Here is a 17126-nt window from a genome sequence, read left to right on the forward strand (position 1 = left end):
AACATTAAAAAAACTCAAAAATCTTTGCTTTTAAAACGACGCTTAAAAAGTAACAAATTTTAAAACTTTGTTGAGAGACGGACTAGGACTAAGATCCGAAACGCCCTCATTCTAAAAAAACAAAACTTTAAATAATTTATTAATTGTTTCATTAGTCAAAGGATTTTTTATAATAAAAAAAAAAACCGGACCCCATGCGACCGCATGAGGCCTAAAATCTAGCCAAAAACAAAAAGATCAGCGAGCTGCTGCTGCTCCTCACTCCACACATACACATACCCGATAAAACTCCCAAAACCTCTCAAAAATTCGCCATTTTTCACCAAAATTAATCAAATTTCTTGCTATAATCCGCTCTAATCATGAATTTGTTAAGAAGTTTTTCAAGAAAGGTAAAGATTTCATCCCTAAACTCTTTAAATTTAAATTTTAGTGTTCTTGAGCTAATTTATACCTAATTTGATTTTGTTAATTTCTAGTGTAATTAGAGTTAAATTGTTAGTATATTATGCATGTATAACCTAGATTGATGCTATTTGACATGATTTGAAGCAAAAACTTCAAAATTTTTAGAAATCTAGGGTTTGTGTTCTTGAGCAATTTGGGACTTTTTGATATAAACAGGTTATGGCCGATTTTTGTCATGAATTATTGCTAACTTAAGTAGTGTAACATGTTTAGGTAGCTAAATGATCCAAACTTTGATCCTAAACATGATTTTTGAGAATTAAAGTGGACTTTTTAAGTCTAAAATTCATGAACTTGATTAAATTGATGTAAATGCCATTTGAAACTTGTTTAATTGCTAGTAATGATTATTTTGACATGTTATTTGAGTAGAATGCTTATGAACTTTGTAAACATTTTCATATATGCTTATTTGAAAAAGTGTAGAATTGTAAAAATTGTAAAAATGTGTATAAGTTTAATTTTGATTGAACATGTTATTGTAATTGTTTCAAGTTGTTATTTTGCTAACACTAATTCATATTTGGATGAACAAATTTTGTATTTAATGTGTTTTGTAGAGATTTACAGATACTGATGGTGCATCATCATCATCTAGGCAACCTGCTCCAGAACCTGAACCAGTAATGCAATATGAACCGGAGCAACAACAGGAACAACAACAACCTGATCAACACGTACCATATTATGATCCGCAACAAGAATATGTTAATGCCTACGTACAATTTCTGATTCATCCGATAATAGAACACCCAACGATTCATGAAGAAAAGTTGCATCCTAATTTAAGATTTGATCGAAGCTAGAGAGATTACCTGACGTATCAAAGTAACAAATTCAAACTGGTAACGAAAAATGTAGAAGTACCAAGGGTACTTGATTGGGAGCCTTTGGAAAGGGTCCAACTAGTTAACTCAGTTAGACAGCATCTGATCCAAAGGTATGTCAGCTCTTCTTTTCCCGATTGGGAACGTTTATTCACCATTCGTAGGCCTGTATATAAAGAGTGGTGCGTTGAGCTTATGAGTACTATTTCACTTAATGCGGATGTAGTTAGGTTAGATGATAGAAGCTTTCTTAGATTTTTACTTGGCCGTAGGATGTACAGGATGTCCATGCTGGACATGGCCAGGGCTTTACAGATTTACACTCCTGGTGAATTACTACTACCCGATTGTACAAATTTGATTTATCATGGGGAGCGGGTAGATATGAATTTTGACGCGGATGCCGTCTGGAGGCGTATGTCAAATTATAATGTTTTTTCGCTGGGAGGAAGACACTCCTATTTAGATATTAACAAAGTAGAGCTACGTATTATACATAGATTTTTAGCTAATTCGATTACACAAAGAGGTAAAAACAAGGAGAAGATGACCTTACACGATTTATTTTACCTTAACTGTATTCGAAACCCTAGAAGCTTTGTTAATATCCCCTACTGTGTTGGTTTTTATCTGTCCAAAATAGTGTCAGGAATACAGGACGGGGAATAATAGGAGGAGGTATTTTTGTTACTCTCATTGGAGAGTATTTGAGTGTAGATAGGGATCAAGGGGGTCCACTGATGGTGTGTGGTGAACAGGTTGATACTTTAGGATTGAAGGTCTATCAGGGTGCTAAGGTATTAAAAAGCAGACGCAATCAGGCAGTACCATATGATGGCCGTCATCCACAGGTAGAGAGAGGTTCAGATGAGAAAATGGAGGAACCGAATGACATTAGGGATGTCATTAGGGAGGCTATGACTGGCGTTTACCAGCGTATAGATGAGGTAGAAATGACAAACGAGGCTAGACATAGTCAGTTCGAGCAATGGCACGCCGAGAATGTGTACGAGCATTCTAGGCAACAACAGGATGATAGTGGCACTATCATCAGCATCAGATCATGAGCTAGCTATCACCTCAGGTACCACATAACTACGTACCGACCTGACCTGCTTACTATCCTCCACACCAGCCCGATATGCGACCACCATTTACTCTCTACGACCCCAACCAGGCCTATCAGTACACCTATAACAAATCGTGGAACCCGCCCGACGACATGAACTGGAACCCCTATCCAGATTGATACAGTTCCCGTTAGTGATTTTTATTTTTTATTTAATTATGTTTAAACATATAAAATTGTGATACTTTTAATGTAATGTTTAATATTTTTATTATGTTGTACTAATATTTCATATTTGATTTGAAAGTGGGATGTTAAGTCCCATTTCAAATTACCATGCATGTTATTATTTGTATGTATGTATTTTGTCAATTGTACACAACAGGGTAAAACAGCGCATTTTCAAAGACTGGCATTAAGTTCAGCAAAAGCTACTAATTTTGACGACAAAACGAAAAACAAATGTGATGTAACAACAAGACGGAATGAACAAATGATGTGCACCATTTATCATTCAACAAACAAACGCCAATATGTTTGGAAACTTTGGTAAAATTTAATCATTTTTCTACGCTAATCACCCTCAATAATTTAAATTGTTACTGATTTCTTGCAAATGAGGGCATTGCAAGATCTTAAGTGTGGGAAGGTGTTAAATTCTTTCGGATTTTTAAAATTTTTGACTTATACACTTGGTTACCATTAAAAATACTAGTAACGCAATAGTTGTATTAGAATCTAGTGCTCTCTGATAATAAAGAACAGCCCTAGTCTTATATACTGATTACCCAATTTTAGTAAAAATTTTCAAAATTTTCAAATAAATGAATTCAAAATCATGTTTATACATATTTATGAACGATAAAACTAGGTGTTAATACCGAAATTATTGTTACCACGGAAAGGACATAAATTGAGAAACAACCCAAAATGTTAGAATTCATTTAAAATGGAATAGAGGACAATAAAAAGGCAAAGAAAGGAAAATAAAAGCCAAGTGTGGGAAAAGTTTACCAAGCTATTTAGAACATATGTCACATATTTTTGTACAAATAATTAAAGATACTTTTGTTTTGGACAATTTTAATCAGTTTTACCCAGTTTATTGTAATATAAATGAAATTTAAAAGGAAGTAAAGTCTTCCGAAAGAAAAAGAAACGCGCTTCTTGATTTAGGTCTGGAAGTTGTCATCCAGACCAGTTGTAGAGTCTACGAAAAACCTTGAAAAGTTTTCTCGAAAATCAGCTGAAAATCCACGTACCTCAGCATCAAACAGGGTCACCAAGTGGTCAGACTTATCCTAACCATGAGAGGATCTGTCTCGTATAATGGGGGCACCGTACAAATTAGCTTATAAGACTAATGAATCAGATCCCCAGAAAGGACAATCTCCTTATAGATCAAAAATCAGCTTTTAAGACTGATATTACTCAATCCTTGAGATTGACTTTTAAAGATTGAGAATTACAAACTCATTGAATTCGATGATATCTAAACTCGAGCTTGAACGAGAAAATATTTTGATCAAATTACAAACCGAATTGTTTTCTGAAAACCCTATTTTCAATGCGTTCATTACCATTGAACGTAAAATCCTAGGAATTCACTTGGAATTCATTAGATCACCTGAACCAAATCGGGTGTCAACCGTAAGAACGGTGGTTGCATAGCATGGTCGAAGACAGGACCATGTGCCAGACTGAAAAACTATAGGGTGATCTTTACTATTGCTCCTACAAAGGATAGTAATTGCATCCGACACGATATAGACCATAATCAAAAGCATGCCACGGGACATTGCCTCAACAGTTGCTTGTTCAACGCTTTTCTTTACAACCGGACGGTAGTTTACCGAAAGGTAATATACGGAGCAAGTATACTAGATGTGTTGCTTTCCCAATACAAGGTTAGCAAGTGGGTGACACAAAACCGCAAGTTTTGAGCTAAAATTTTCAAATCTGAAATCCACCAAACTCACAAAAACATGCAAACACCGGTGAAGGGTTATTCCGGAAAACTTATCTAGGGTAAAAGCTAGAATGAATTTTCAAAAGATCAAATGTTTTCATAAAGATCCAATTTCCTAAAAGGATCTAAATTTTCATAGTCATATGGGACTGTAAACCACAACGTTACTATCATTGTTCATACCGCCAAATCGAAATCACTGATGTACAAAGTGTGAAGAATAAAGAAGTGATTCTTGTATTTTTATTTCAAGACTATATTGCTTGAGGACAAGCAACGCTCAAGTGTGGGAATATTTGATAATGCTAAAAACGAACATAAATTTCATAGCATTATCCCTCAAGAAAGACAAGCTTTTAGTTGCAATTGTTCTATTTACAAGTGATATTCATTTAAATATTAAAAGGTGAAGACAAAAGACAGATTCGGCGAATTGAAAATGCAAACGACCAAAAAGCTCAAAAGTACAAAGTACAATCAAAGTGGTTCAAATTATTGATGAGAAACGTCTAAAAGTTACAAGAGTACGAGCCGCAAAACGCAAAGTACAAGATATTAAATAGTACGAAATGACGTTCGAAAATCCGGAACCAGGACCAGAGTCAACTCTCAATGATCGACGCAACGGACTAAAAATTACAAGTCAACTATGCACATGAATATAATATAATATATAAATAATTCTTAAAATTATATATATATTATATTATATATTAAAAACTGTCGGCAAACTAGGAGATAAACGATTGTGAGCTGGATTCCCAGGCCATGCGATCGCATGGCCAGAAGGCACAAATGCCATGCGATCGCATGGAGCAAAAAGGTTGGCCACATCTATAAATTTCGCAGTTTTCAGCCGATTTATGCACACCATTCATCAATCTCTCTCTCACAAATATATATATATATATATATATATATATATATATATATATATATATATATATATATATATATATATATATATATATATATATATATATATATATTAATTTATAATTTTAATTTTAATTTTAATTTAATAATAATAAGGGTATGTTAGCGAATGTTTTAAGTGTGTAAGTCGAAATTCTGTCCGTGTAACGCTACGCTATTATTAATCATTGTAAGTTATGTTCAACCTTTTTAAATTAATGTCTCGTAGCTAAGTTATTATTATGCTTATTTAAATTGAAGTAATCGTGATGTGGGGCTAAAATATTAAAGACGGGGTAATTGGGATTTGTACCATAATTGAGGTTTGGACAAAAGAACGACACTTGTGGAAATTAGACTATGGGCTATTAATGATCTTTATATTTGTTTAATTGAATGATAGTTCGTTAATTGAATATAAAAATTACAATTGGACGTACCTATAAATAACCACATACACTCGATCGGACACGATGGGCGGGATATTTATAAGTACTAATAATCATTCATTTAACCGGACACGGAAATGGATTAATAGTTAATGGACTTATTAAAACAGGGGTGAATTACATACAAGGAAAATTGGTGTAATTATAGTTTAAGTCCCCAATTAGTTGGAATATTTGACTTCGGATATAAGAATAATTTGACGAGGACACTCGCACTTTATATTTATGACTGATGGACTGTTATGGACAAAAACCAGATGGACATATCGAATAATCCAGGACAAAGGACAATTAACCCATGGTAATAAACTAAAATCAATACGTCAAACATCATGATTACGGAAGTTTAAATAAGCATAATTCATTTATTTCATATTTCATCGCACTTTTATTTACTGTCATTTTATTTATCGTACTTTTAATTATCGCAATTTTATTATCGTCAATTTATTTATCGCACTTTAATTATCGTTATTTACTTTACGCTTTAAATTAAGTTATTTTTATTTTACATTAGGTTTTAACAGCGACTAAAGTTTTAAAATTGACAAACCGGTCATTAAACGGTAAAAACCCCCTTTTATAATAACAATACTACTTATATATATTTATATATTTACAAATATAGTTTTAAAAATATAGCGTTAAACTTGGCTAGCTCCCTGTGGAACGAACCGGACTTACTAAAAACTACACTACTGTACGATTAGGTACACTTCCTATAAGTGTTGTAGCAAGGTTTAGGTATTTCCACTCTATAAATAAATAACTTATGTAAAATTGTATCGTATTTAATAGTATTTCCTAGTAAAATATAAGCTATTTCGTATACACCCCTACGCACATCACCATGAATAAATCCAAGTAATATCTTTAAAATGAGCAAATGCACAGCGGAAGATTTCTTTCATACCTGAGAATAAACATGCCTTAAAGTGTCAACCAAAAGGTTGGTGAGTTCATTAGTTTATCGTAATCAATCATTTCCATAATTTTAATAGATCACAAGATTTCTATTTTCATTTTTCATAAACATCATCTCATATCAGGCATTTCGCACAAACTGCATAGAGATAAAAATCATTCATATGGTGAACACCTGGTAATCGACATTAAGAAAACGCGTTTAGAATATCCCCATCATTCCGGGACTCTCATCGGACATGATAAAATCGAAGTACTAAAGCATCTGTAACCCGGATGGGGTTTGTTAGGCTCAATAGATCTATCTTTAGGATTCGCGTCAATTAGGGTTTCTGTTCCCTAATTCTTAGATTACCAGGATAAAAAGGGTGATATTCGATTCGATAATCCAACCATAGAATGTAGTTTCGATTACTTGTGTCTATTTCGTAAAACATTTATAAAAGCAACGCATGTATTCTCAGTCCCAAAAATATATATTGCAAAAGCAATTAAAAATGGAGCAAATGAAACTCACGATACGATATTTGTTTAGTAAAAATATGCATACGGCGGAACTGAACAATGCAGATTTGGCCTCGAATTCACGAACCTATATCATTTATATATATATATTAACACATATAATTGTATTCGAACAAATTTATACATTATTATTAGTGATATAATTGTTATATTTAATAATTTATAGATTTTATTAATTAATTAAGTATATTTATTTTATTTATACTTTTAAAAATATTAATATAGTTATGTTATATGTATTAAATATATTTTTATATAATTAATATTTATTTGTTATAATATTAATAATAGGAATAGTATTAATAATAATGATACTTATAATAATAATGATAATACTAATAATAATGTTAATATTGATAATAAAAATGATAATAATACTAAAATATATAAAAATATTAATAATGATAGTAATAATAATAAGATAAAAATGTTGTACTATTTTTGCAATAAAAATACTAATTTTGATAAATATTCTTAATACTAATAATACTTAATAATAATACTTGTTAATAAATATATTAATATTAATAATAGTAATAATAATAATAATGATAATAATAATTATAAAAATGATAGTAATAATAATATTAATGATAATAATAATACTAACGACGACGACGACGACGACGCCGACGCCGACGCCGACGCCGCCGACGCCGCCGCCGCCGCCGACGACGCCGCCGCCGCCGCCGACGACGACGACGACGACAACAACAACAACAACAACAGAATAACTACCTCAAAGAATAAGTTCCAAAAATAAGTGCCCTTGCCCGAGCTTGAACCCAAGATCTCTTGGTTAACACAAACACTTTCAACCCTTAAATCATCAGTTTGTTTTGGTTAAAACTCGCGTGATTATTTACTTAACATATACGAATTCGTTTTCAAAATTCTCCTACATATGATCAACCTCTCGGCCCAACTACAAACACGGCCCAACTCCATTAAATGAAACAAGCCCAACTATGTAACTCGGCCCAGTTATCAACTAATGGCCCAAATCAAATGAAACAAGTCCAACTTGTTTCCTAATTCTCAGCCAGAATAGTTACACGTCCCATTTTATTAATTAACAAAGGTTACATTTTCTGTTGATGGAAAAAGAAATGAAACAACATATATGTCATCTCCTTTACAGCTCATCATCATCTAAACCGAATCGTCATCATCATCTTTAACATCATCAACAAGCAACGGCATACTCATCATCACCAATCTACAACATCATCATCTTCAATTTTCATTTACATTGACGACACTTAACATCATCTATCATGTATCATCACCCATATCGCTTATATTAACATCACTTTCATAATCATCACGATAATTATATCATCATAATTATTGGATCATTACAGCTCATCACAATCATCATCTTATGTGGGTGGGTATGTGTCAGGTCGTGAACAGGAGCAGCAATGGCAGTAACCGAGCAGCAACATGGTGGTGTTTATTGTGATGGTGAGGTTGGCGATGGTGGTTTTGTGGCGAACTGACCTAGAAACAGAAAGGCAGCAGTAACCAATCGTGTGGTGTTGTGGTGTGGTTTGTTGTGTTCACGATAAGTAAACAGAAAAATAGAAAAGGTATAGCAGTGATTAAGAGGTGGTCTGGTGGCTGTAGGGTGGTGATTGGTAGCGGTTCTTGCCCTTCGAAATAGAAATAGAATGCAGCTACTGCAGTAGCAGTGAATTTGTGATGGTGGTGGTCGATGGTTTACAAGGAAGAAGAAAACGAAGAAAATGGAAAAGAGAGAGAGAGAGAGAGAGGAGAGAGAAGAGAGTGACATTGTGTGGTGGTTATGGTGACTGTTTTACAGCAGCAAAGCTGCTGTAGCAGCTGGTTCATAGCAGTAGCAAGACGAAGGTTGTAGGTGTGGTGATGGCGGTTTTAAATGGTATTCGAAGTAATATCGATTTCAAGGTGAAGAGGGTGGTTTTCTTAGGTGGTGGTGGCGATTTGCAGTTAGGTTCAAGAAGGTGGTGGGTTGTTTTGGAGGGAGACGATGGTGGTGTTGCGGTGGTAGAAGATGGCAATCGATGGAGATGAAGAAGGGTGTGGTTCTCGGTTGAATTGAAGATGGATGTGAGTTGTGGGTTTATGACTAAATCTCCATAAGTATACAGATATATAGAGATAAGATAAAATAGAATAATAATATACTAATATTCCTAAATCATTCAATCATGAAAACAGTTAAATGAAAAACAGTGTTTTATTATAATATAATTTAGAAGTTAAGAACGTGTGAATTCATATAATAATTCTACCGACAGTTTTAACGGACTATTATTTCGTACCCGTGGTTACTCAGTGGCGGACTAAAAGTTCTTAGAAAAATTCCAAAATTTTAAATTAAATTCCTTTATTTATTTCAGTCATTATGGTATAAAATTCGATCATTAATTTACTAAATAAAAATTACATCAGTTGTCCCGCTCGATTCTGGGTAAAATATAAAAAAGTGTTAAAATTTAATAACTAAATCCTAAATATATTTTTAGTAAGCCTAAAATTTATAGAACTCATTTTCGAATCACCGTTTATTTTAAAATCACATAAGTTCGTTTTTAACTTGATTAATAACTATCAAGATGACAAACGAGTGCTACGAGCGTTTATTAAATAAATTCTAATTCATATATATATATATATATATATATATATATATATATATATATATATATATATATATATATATATATATATATATATATATATATATAGATTTATAGTAATATCATATATTATTTTATTTACACAAATAAATTAAGTCATATAAGTTTCTATTTCAATTTAATATATATATTTAAATATATATGTATTTATTTACAGATAGTGGTTCGTGAATCGTCGAGAATGGTCGAAGTTAAATTGAATATATGAAACAGTTCAAAATTTTTGAGACTCAACATTACAGACTTTGCTTATCGTGTCAAAAATATTAAATCGTATCGAGAGTTTGATTTTAAATTAGTCGAAATTTTTCGGGTCGTCACAGTACCTACCCGTTAAAGAAATTTCGTCCCGAAATTTGATTGAAGTTGTCATGGCTAACAATAAAAATGTTTTCATGACGAATATGAGTTGATAAATAGAGTTTTATCACCATTGGGTAATATAGATAAAACAATTCGATTACGCGAAGAGTATGGGTGGAGCTAACGCAAAAGATTGAAATTTGGAGATACGGTTCGTCTTAACTTCTGACGTAGTCAGGGTTGATTTCCGAAATTCGAGGAATTCAAAGAAAATGTTCTAAGCAGAAAGGAAATGTAGTAGCATGATTAATTAACAAATTGTTGAAATCATGGAAAGAACAGAAATATCAAGAAAAATTTATTCGTGATATGTTTAGAGGTTTAGTAGAACGAAAGAGTTATGTAACATGGTTCATGATGAGGGTATGATATGTGAACCATCATCACGTTCCATTAGAAATTCAGCATGACTTACTGTAATATAATCACGTTGGCTGGGCTTCATTATATTATACTAACTCATGCTTCAACTCCCAACACTTCTTCAGAAATCATTCATAATTTAAACTCAAATTTTATAGAAGGATAGAAACTAAAAAAGTTTCTTTTATGATGTAACATAGATAGCACGAGGATATAGATAATTTCGGACAAAGATATTTATGAAGGTATCTTCAGAAATATCGAAGATATTTATAACGAAAGATACGATGATATCTTAGAATTTAAAATATCTAGAATCAAAGGATGTTGCAGAACTTTTCCTCAAGGATTTAGAATAAGTAAGGAGCAAGGTATTCGCTAAAGATTTCAGCAGATACTAAATTATCTAGATTCTTTATGTACAAGTTTAGTCCTTGTGATTTGTTCAGAGTCTCCTTCATGGTTTGCTCAATAAAATTTTTGAGCTTTTTCAGCATGCCATTCTTTATTATCAAACTTTTGACTGTTAAGGCAGTCTTCAGTTTTCACTGCTTCATCAGCTTTTTCAAAACTCAGAAAACTGATTCATAGGCTAAAGCGCTTTTCAAAAATTCAGAATTGAAGATCGAAATTCCAGGAGTTACGCGTTATATATAATTGTTGAAGTGAAAACGCTGCGAGATTCGAGATTGATGATTGATGATTCCTAGTAGTTGGTATGGCAATTATTGTTACAGGATGTAGATGAATACATGATGGAGTTTCATGAATAATATAGTTATTTTTCAAAGAGACTAAAGCCGAAGTTGTTGGTACATCTGCTGATAATGTGGTGGAATATAAAAGGTTCTCCGGAAATAATAAAAGAGCACGCATATATATCAAGGTTATAATAAGGTTAGTCCGAATGAAAAGTCGAAGTTGACTTGTTGGAGCTGTGACAAAACTGGCTACTTTGAAAAGGAATTGCAATGTTATTTTCTGAAATAACAATGCCAATGGAGCTAGCACATATACGTGTTAAACGTTTACTTAGGTTCCGAGAATTTTTCAGGTGCATAACTATGTGCATAAATCTTTCCTTCCATAGATGAAGTGCGGTTGGTTCATCCTCTCGATTGATGTGTTCTCAAGAATCATGAAAGGTTTGAATGCAGATTGTAATCGTCAAGATACAAATGAGGTTTAAGATGAAATCAAGTGGCAAACTTGAAGAAATGTTTAGTTTCATATGTTATAATCAATATTTTAATTCATTTTAATTATTCAATGTTAGTAGTCCACAGTTAGTAGTTCAATAATTCATATATAGTTTAATATATTATATTCGAATTAATTAACACGTGTCGTGACCCATTGTATACATGTCTCAGACTCGATCACAACTCAAAGTATATATATTATTTTAAAATCAACCTCGACCCTTTATATGCTAACTCGAGCATTACCGCAATATAGAGTGACTTACGGTTATTCCAAATAATATATATAGATGACGTCGATATGATATGTCAAAACATTGTATATGTGTCCCGATTTATCCGACGATATTTAAAGTGCGTAAAATAAATAACAGAAATTAAATGACGATAAATAAAATTGCGAGAATTAAAATTGCGATAAATAAATTGCGATAAATAAAATATAATAAGTAATTAACAGTTAGCTAGGATTTTGTTAGCGTGGTTTCTTAACAAAATTTCTCATAGTTAATTTGTTTGTTTCTAACATATTTTATTTTTGTCCAATGTTTTCTTCATTATGCCACTTGTTGGATTCTGATAAGTCAAAATCCAAATATGAAATTGAATGAAAATGGTTATTCTGCGGTGAATGGATACATATATCTGTGGATGTAAGTAGGATAGTAAATGACTGTTGAATCAAATTGGAAGAATGTATAGTGTAACTTATTAATGTGAAATCTAAATATTTCTAGGGTATTACCTACCCGTTAAAATATTTTCACCATTAATAGTTTGTACAAAAGAATTTTTAAAATACAGTCTTTATGAAAATATATTTACATATATATATTTTCTTCAGATGTAATATAGAGTTAATGAGTTAATATGATATTAATCTCATTTGATTTTTTGGTTGGAACTAGAATAAATAATCTCTAAAACTCTAGAGATTACATAATCGCCGCCTAATATTTCTCCAATGAAGTTATAAATCAATACTTCATCGGTTATTGTTGTGAATATTCCATGAGGTGTATTGATGTAGAGAGATATGTAGAACAAGCTAGATGATGTAGAACAGTACGTAGAACGATATTTAAAACGAGAATTATGTTCAAGGTATAGATTATGATGTTGAGGCGTGTGATGCGGACGTTGTTGTTGGTGGTACTACTGGTGTTGGTGGTGCTGCTGGTACGGATGATGCTGTCTGTGATGCCTGCAATTTGTGCATCATATTTTCCGAAGTCAATATTCGAGCGCGAAGCTCGTTGACTTCTTCAATTATTCCGGTATGATCGGTGGTTCGAACGATCGGGTGAATAAAATCTAGAATTTGAGATAGTATATAATCATGACGAGATACTCTAGAAATGAGATAGAAAATGGTATTACGAACAGGTTCGCTTGTAAGTGTTTCAGGTTCTTCGCCAAGAGGGGAATGTGGTGTATGGAAGGGATCACATTCTTCTTGTCTCCAATGATTAAGTAGACTACGAACTCATCCCCAATTCATCCAGAATATATGATGGCTGATTGGTTGATCCATTCCGGTCACACTGCGTTTGGAGCTCGAGTGAAACTCCATATCGGAATCCGAGGGACTTGAATTAGTGGCGAGTTCCATTTCGTACGATTGAATAAAGGATTTTTCGATATGAAATAATTTCTGGCTATCGGATGGTATTCTAATTACATAGAATATCTATATATATAGAACAAAATATTTCTTAGATTACGGAGAAATTTATGGAATATGTCTGGCAAAGTTTACAGTAACAGATACGCTAAGATATGAATTTTTTTCTATACACTATTCATGCAATCAATGCAGTAAGATGTGTTTAGACTAAGAATGATAAGTAAGTAATTTTTGACACGAAATGATAAGCAAAACTTTTGACATGCAGACACGATCGAAGTCCAGACCCACTAATGCATCTAAACAACTATCAGTTAGACACACTAATGCAAGACCTGCTTCGCTAAGACCATAGCTCTGATACCACATGAAGCGACCCGTCCTAATCTATAAGGACGAATACGATAATATATGGTTACATCGCGAGGCATTTGACCTCTATATGATAAATTTTACAAACATTGCATTCGTTTTTAAAATACAAACTTTCATTACATCGAAAGTTGACAGGCATGCCTACCATTTCATAATATCCAATTATAAATGACCTAATCTGTCATTTACTTAATAATAATCTTTATTGAACTTAACGACTTGAATGCAACGTCTTTTGAAATATGCCATGAATGACTTCAAATAATATCTTTAAAATGAACAAATGCACAGCGGAAGATTTCTTTCATACCTGAGAATAAACATGCTTTAAAGTGTCAACCAAAAGGTTGCCGAGTTCATTAGTTTAACGTAATCAATCATTTCCATAATTTATTAGACTACAAAATTTCTATTTTCATTTTTCATAAACATCATCTCATATCAGGCATTTCGCACAAACTGCATAGAGATAAAAATCATTCATATGGTGAACACCTGGTAATCGACATTAACAAAACGCGTCTAGAATATCCCCATCATTCCGGGACTCTCATCGGACATGATAAAATCGAAGTACTAGAGCATCCGTAACCCGGATGGGGTTTGTTAGGCCCAATAGATCTATCTTTAGTATTCGTGTCAATTAGGGTTTCTGTTCCCTAATTCTTAGATTACCAGACTAAAAAGGGTGATATTCGATTCGATAATCCAACCATAGAATGTAGTTTCGATTACTTGTGTCTATTTCGTAAAACATTTATAAAAGCAACGCATGTATTCTCAGTCCCAAACATATATATTGCAAAAGCATTTAAAAGTGAGCAAATGAAACTCACGATACGATATTTTGTAGTAAAAATATGCATACGACGGAACTGAACAATACAGATTTGGCCTCGGATTCACAAACCTATATCATTTATATATATATTAACACATATAATTGTATTCGAACAAATTTATACATTATTATTAGTGATATAATTGTTATATTTAATAATTTATAGAATTTATTATTTAATTAAGTATATTTATTTTATTTATACTTTTAAAAATATTAATATAGTTATGTTATATGTATTAAATATATTTTTATATAATTAATATTTATTTGTTATAATATTAATAATAGGAATAGTAGTAATAATAATGATACTTATAATAATAATGATAATACTAATAATAATGTTAATATTGATGATAAAAATGATAATAATACTAAAATATATAAAAAAATTAATAATGATAGTAATAATAATAAGATAAAAAGGTTGTACTATTTTTACAATAAAAATACTAATTTTGATAAAAATTCTTAATACTAATAATACTTAATAATAATACTTGTTAATAAATATATTAATGTTAATAATAGTAATAATAATAATAATGATAATAATAATTATAAAAATGATAGTAATTATAATATTAATGAAAATAATAATACTAACGACAATATCCATAATATTTAATAATAATATAACTAATACTTAATAATAATAATAATAATAATAATAATAATAATAATAATACTAATACTTGATAATAATAATAATAATAATAATAATAATAATAATAATAATAATAATAATAATAATAATAATAATAATAATAATAATAATAATTATAATAATAATAATAATAATAATAATAATAATAATAATAATAATAGTAGTAGTAGAATAACTACCTCAAAGAATAAGTTCCAAAAATAAGTGCCCTTGCCCGAGCTTGAACCCAAGACCTCTTGGTTAACACAAACACTTTCAACCCTTAAACCATCAGTTTGTTTTGGTTAAAACTCGCGTGATTATTTACTTAACATATACGAATCCGTTTTCAAAATTCTCCTTCATATGATCAACCTCTCGGCCCAACTACAAACACGGCCCAACTCCATTAAATGAAACAAGCCCAACTGTGTAACTCGGCCCAATTATCAACTAATGGCCCAAATCAATGAAACAAGTCCAACTTGTTTCCTAATTCTCGGCCAGAATAATTACACGACCCATTTTATTAATTAACAAAGGTTACGTTTTCTGTTGATGGAAAAAGAAATGAAACAACATATATGTCATCTCTTTTACAGCTCATCATCATCTAAACCGAATCGTCATCATCATATTTATCATCATCAACAAGCTACGGCATCCTCATCATCACCAATCTAAAACATCATCATCTTCAATTTTCATTTACATTGACGACACTTAACATCATCTATCATGTATCATCACAAATATCGCGTATATTAACATCACTTTCATAATCATCACGATAATTATATCATCATCATTATTGGATCATTACAGCTCATCACAATCATCATCTTATGTGGGTGGGTGTGTGTCAGGTCATGAACAGGAGCAGCAATGGTAGTAAACGAGCAGCAACATGGTGGTGTTTGTTGTGATGGTGAGGTTGGCGATGGTGGTTTTGTGGCGAACCGACTCAGAAACAGAAACAGGCAGCAGTAACCAATCGTGTGGTGTTGTGGTGTGGTTTGTTGTGTTCACGATAAGTAAACAGAAAAATAGAAAAGGTATAGCAGTGATTAAGAGGTGGTCTGGTGGCTGTAGGGTGGTGATTGGTGGTGGTTCTTGCCCTTCGAAACAGAAATAGAATGCAGCTACAGCAGTAGCAGTGACTTTGTGATGGTGGTGGTCGATGGTTTACAAGGAAGAAGAAAAAGAAGAAAATGGAAAGAGAGAGAGAGAGAGAGAGAGGAGAGAGAGTGGCATTTTGTGGTGGTTATGGTGACTGTTTTACAGTAGCAAAGCTGCTGTAGTAGCTGGTTCATAGCAGTAGCAAGACGAAGGTTGTAGGTGTGGTGATGGCGGTTTTAAATGGTATTCGAAGTAATATCGGTTTCAAGGTGAAGAGGGTGGTGTTCTTAGGTGGTGGTGGCGATTTGCAATTAGGTTCACGAAGGTGGTGGGTTGTTTTGGAGGGAGACGATGGTGGTGTTGCGGTGGTAGAAGATGGCAACCGATGGAGATGAAGAAGGGTGTGGTTCTCGGTTGAATTGAAGATGGATGTGAGTTGTGGGTTTGTGACTAAATCTCCATAAGTATACAGATATATATATAGAGATAAGATAAAATAGAATAATAATATACTAATATTCCTAAATCATTCAATCATGAAAACAGTTAAATGAATAACAGTGTTTTATTATAATATAATTTAGAAGTTAAGAACGTGTGAATTCATATAATAATTCTACCGACAGTTTTAACGGACTATTTTTTTGTACCCGTGGTTACTCAGTGGTGGACAAAAAGTTCTCAGAAAAATCCCAAATTTTTAAATTAAATTCCTTTATTTATTTCAGTCATTATGGTATAAAATTCGATCATTAAT

This window comes from Rutidosis leptorrhynchoides, chromosome 1, assembly GCF_046630445.1.
Source record: "Rutidosis leptorrhynchoides isolate AG116_Rl617_1_P2 chromosome 1, CSIRO_AGI_Rlap_v1, whole genome shotgun sequence".
Taxonomy (NCBI): Eukaryota; Viridiplantae; Streptophyta; class Magnoliopsida; order Asterales; family Asteraceae; genus Rutidosis; species Rutidosis leptorrhynchoides.